Raw genomic sequence first — 5,206 nt, forward strand, 5'->3', positions numbered from 1 at the left:
TCTGAGTACTTTATCCCATATTCCAACTAAGTGATGGCTACCATGTCCTTGCACCATGGCTAACAACTAAGTGGCCATGTTTAAGCAATTGACCCAAGATGGGTCAATCTAAGAATTTCTCCATGGTTTTTGCACTGGGTCACAAAGGAAACCTGTATCACAGTTACTGTTTGCTGGTTGTCTTACCTTGGGTTTCCCCCAAAAAAGATTCTAAAACAAAGATTTGAGTACAAGTGGTTTATTTGGTAGATGATCCCTGGGAGCAAAGTAAGAGAGTTAGAAGTGAGACATGGAAAAGAAGAAAGTAGTAAGGCGTTCGGTCCTGCTAGGAACCCTCTAACAGGCCTGTTAAACAAAACTCAGAATTATCCCACCCTCCACCCAAATGAATGAGAAAGTAAGGTATTTCTGCACCAATTCCCATCCCTGTTTTGGCTAACGGGGTTACATATAAACCACCTTGCCCTTTTGGCCTATCTCAGCCCTTAGCCACTGTCCTCAGGTAGAAAGATTCAGGTTCCTAAGGTACAAAGTCTGGTACAGATGGGGGAGCAAGTCTCCAGCTGCAGGAGATCTTACACATGGGTCAAGGAGACGTGGCCAGGGCAGCAACAGCATCTGGTACAGTAGTTAATGGTGGAAAATTTAGGGAGTTGTCAGTGGGCCATGCTTCCTGCCTCACGGAGGAGTCTGATCTATAGTTAAAGAGAAGGAAGTAAACTTGCAGATAAAGAGAAATTATAGTGGCAGCTGGAGGTCCTGGTTCCAGCTGTTCTTCAGGCCCAGGACCCAGTTTTGTATGTTCAACCCTGTCTAAGATTCAGTGAGCAATTAAAATCATCTTTTTATCTCAACAAATTTGAGTTGGGTTTCTGTCATATAGCCAAAAAAAAAACAACCCTGACAATTAAAATTACTACAATATTATTATTTATGCCCCTATAATGAGATACCAACACTTTCACCCTAAATTCCATCATATAAATGTTATCAAAACTTAAGCTCTAATCTCTGTATTTCTCTCTATAGTAGAGTATTGCTTTAATTATTTTAAAATTTCCTTAAATATTTTATTTATCCACTGCTGCATATGTATTTGTACAACCAAACCGCATCAAATTTAGTAAAACATTCTTCATCTACCTTGAGGATAATTTTGTGGGGAAAAAAAAAGTATTCAATGATTTCTATCTCTAGAAAGGACTTCACATTTTTTTTAAATGTGTTTGCTAGGTATAAATTTTACAGCAACTAAAAAAAAGTCCATGGTAAAAAAATCCAAAAGGAAGTGAAATACAATTTAGCTTAAAACAACAACTCAAATAATTTATTGGGGGGGGGGGCAGGAAACAAAAATATATTTATTTCCCCATCCTGAGAATCCAGCAGTGTTTTGAGACCTAAGGAAGACAGATGATTTTAATGTGCAGCTAAGTTGAAAAAAATGAAAAAGAAAAAATATTGAGATATATGCAACACACACACACACACGCTTTATAGACATCCTATTAAAAAACATTCCCCAGAACACAATTTAACATTTTTCATGTTGTTTCTCTCTTGGAATTTATACTGCAAAAGCATATATGTAATATATACAAGTTAAGACATAGTCAAATCAAGGAATGCAGCTCATGGGATCACTGCCATCACCAGTTTTCCATACCACACACTGGCTGCTTAAACTGTGAAGAGTCTGTTGTTCAAGCTTCCTAGAGTAATATTTCAAATCATTACATTTTACTATATAAGATATACTCTAAAGTAATACTTGCAGATACTAACAATTTAAACAAAGATCTCTGTTTCATGAGATTTTCACAGAGCAGTCATCCTTTTTCCCTCTTTTCAGCTCATCTATTTCATTATGGCTGTGTTTATATAAACAGAAAGTTGTTTATATAAACAAAGCAATTATCTGAATTATATTTGAAAGGTAACGCAAAAGTAGGATGTTTTCGTGAATTATCTAAATAGCTCTTAATTTTATAATTCATTCTGTTGGAATAGAAATAACCTGAATATATTTTTTATTGTATTGTTCTTTGAATACGGCGCATGATAAAAATTAATGCCCGCCTCTTGCTTTGTAGATCAGCAATGCGAACATGATTTTCATTTCCCTTATTTTCCATTCCCTAGATCTCTCTTTTGGAAAACAGTGTAGTGTGTTATTAAACATGAGAGTTCTAGAATTATAATTACTTAATTACTTAACCTCTATGTACCTCAGTTTCCATATCTGTAAAATTAGGATATTAATAGTACTTGATTCATAAGTTGTAAAGATCAAAAGAGATAAATCTACTAAACCACTTAGAAAGTAATTGAAAGCATGTGTCTCGAAGAGGTATCTATACACCCATGTTCATAGCAGCATTGTTTGCAACGACAAAAAGTAGAAGTTGTCCAAATGTCCATCAATGGAGTAATGAATAGACAAAACTTGGCATGTACATACAGTGGTATAGCATTCAATTTTTAAAGATGGAAATTCTGACCTGCTAAACAAGGATAAACCTTGAGGATGTTCTGCTAAATGAAATAAGCCAGTCACGAAAAGACAAATAATATCTGATTTCACTTATATGAGGTATCAAGAGTAGCCAGACTCACAGAAACAAAGTAGAATGGTGGTTGCCAGGGGCTGGGGTGGGTGGAGGGGAACTGGGAGATGTTGTTTAATGGATATAGAGTTTCAGTTTTGCAAGATGAAAATGTTCTAAGGATCAATTGCACAACAATGTTCATGTACTTTGCACAATCGATCTGTACATTTAAAAAGTTTAAAGTCATTAATTTTGTTTCACGTATTTTACCACAATTTTTTTAGAAACAAAAAAATGGAAAAGAACATTTTTTAAATAAAATATTTTATCTTATCCAGAAAAGAAACATTTAGAAAGTGCATGGCATAGAGAGCTTCAATAGAAAGAGGCTATTGTCTTTGCTTTTCTCTTTCTTTTTTAAATTTTCTGATCGAGGGCCTCTTTTATACGTTCTGTGATCTCGTATAGGTTTTTAATCAATATAGGAACAATTCTTGGGTTCAATCGGAAACAAGCAATTGATTTTTTTCTAGGGTTGTTCAAGGGGCCCTTGGTGGGGATAAGCTCTGTGAGGAAGGAAGTGCCTGGAATCAGATATCCAAGCAGGGATCAGAAGCACAAGTGGTGAGTTCTCGGTGGCGTGGCTCTGAAAAAGCTGGCAGGCAACCAGCCAGCTAGTTATGTAAATGAAGAAGAGCTATCACAGATTCTCATCCCTGGTCCAGTAGTGGGTCACTGTAAACTCTCTACAGGCCATAAAGGGAGACTAAGAGGTGGTCCAGTCGAGCACAAGAAGAATAAATAATATCCATCAGACCTGAGGCGTTCAAAGCGCCCATCAGCCACTCTGACGTCAGGGGAATTGCCGGCAGCGGAGGGATGCTGAGTGATATAATATGACACAAAGTCGAAAGAGCACAATAAAAAAATCTAATCATTGGGGAAAGGGCTATAAATCCCAAATACCTTAGAGTACACTTAACAAAAAATCTGCAGTGCCGATGTGAAGAAAAATTTCATTGAGAAATATAAAAGTGGTCCTAAATAAATGGAGTAAAATACCTTGTTCTCAGATGAGAAGAATGAATATTATAAAATTTCAAATCTTCTACATTTTATTACAAATTTAATGTAACTCTATTTAAAATTCCAATTCGAAAATTATACAACAAAAAGACAAAGAATGGAATTAAAACTCTTAATCAAAAGTAACTAAACAAAGTTCTGACATGATACTAAACAGATAAGTCAATGAAACAAATTCTAAAATCTATGATACATCCAAGAATATGTAAATATTTAGAATTAGTGAAGCATTTTTGTAATCAATACAGAAAGAGTACATTTTTAAAAAATGATTGAAAAAAATTATTAAATTATTAATGCTATAAAAATACAGTTAAAGTCCTTACCTAACACCATATATTAACAAATATTTTATATTTCAATATGATTTGAATCATATTGCATGAAAATGCAATCAATGTATTACTAATGTAAATGAAAAAACAAAAAGATAAAAAAGAACTCGAATGACCTTATAACTTTGAAAAAGTTTTCAAACCCATTACAATTTAGAATGTGCAAATTAAAATAATGAGATATGAGTTTAACCCATCAAATTGGAATTTAAAAAATGATAGCACAAATGTAGACCCTTTTTACTAAGCTCCCACCCCTAGAAATATTTTAAGAAATAATGAGAACTTCAATATCTGGAAATATTATGAACTATGTAATCTGAAAATATGAAATATTTTCCTGCTGCAAAACCCCCAGAAATGTTGGCTTAAAAATAAAATTCTTTTTTAAATGTTGGGGGAAAGAATGGAGAGAGAGAGGGAAGAATAGGGGGAGATCTGTAAAACAAAAGAAATTCTTTTATGAGCTAAGACTTCTGCAGCCCCAGAGCGGTTTATTAGTATCAGTAATCAAGAGGCTTTTTTTAAACATAGGAAATACATTCAAATGAATCAAATTCAAGTCATAAAAAATAGGTAGGAAAGACTTATTCCCAAATCTTTCCTCAAACCACTCCCGAGAGGCTACCACAGTTAACCAGTTTCTTGTGTGTCTTTCCACACAATCTTATGTATATGTGGCAAATATTCATTTGTAGACTTATTTTTAATCCATATGGTAGCATGCTATACACACTGTTCTGCACCCTGCTTTTTTCACTTAAGATTAATTTATTCTAGTCCTTCTTATAAAGAACTTTCTTATTCTTTTTTTTTTTTTAACCAATTTCACCAATCTCCTATGGACAAGCATTCAGTTTGTTGCCAGTTTTTTAACTACTACAAATAAAACCTCCATGAATATCACTGAACAAAGGTCATTTTGCGCTTATACAAGTATGTCTGTAGAAAAAAAATTCAAGAAGTGGAATAGGTATGCACAAGGATGCAGCAATCAGATACATATTCTCTGTCAAGGTCAAGGTATCCTACCTAGCTGTTGCACCAGTCCATACACTTACCATCTATGGGGGAAACTATTACTTGTTTCCCCAAACTCATACCAATGTAGTGTTTATGAAATGTTTGGACATTTAATAGTGGAAAATCGTGTCAGTGATACTTTAATTTGAATTTTTCTTTTTACGAGTGAGGTTGAGTATGTTTTCTTAGGTTTAAGAGGCAATTATATTTCCT

This window comes from Pteropus alecto, unplaced genomic scaffold, assembly GCF_000325575.1.
Source record: "Pteropus alecto unplaced genomic scaffold, ASM32557v1 scaffold5, whole genome shotgun sequence".
Taxonomy (NCBI): Eukaryota; Metazoa; Chordata; class Mammalia; order Chiroptera; family Pteropodidae; genus Pteropus; species Pteropus alecto.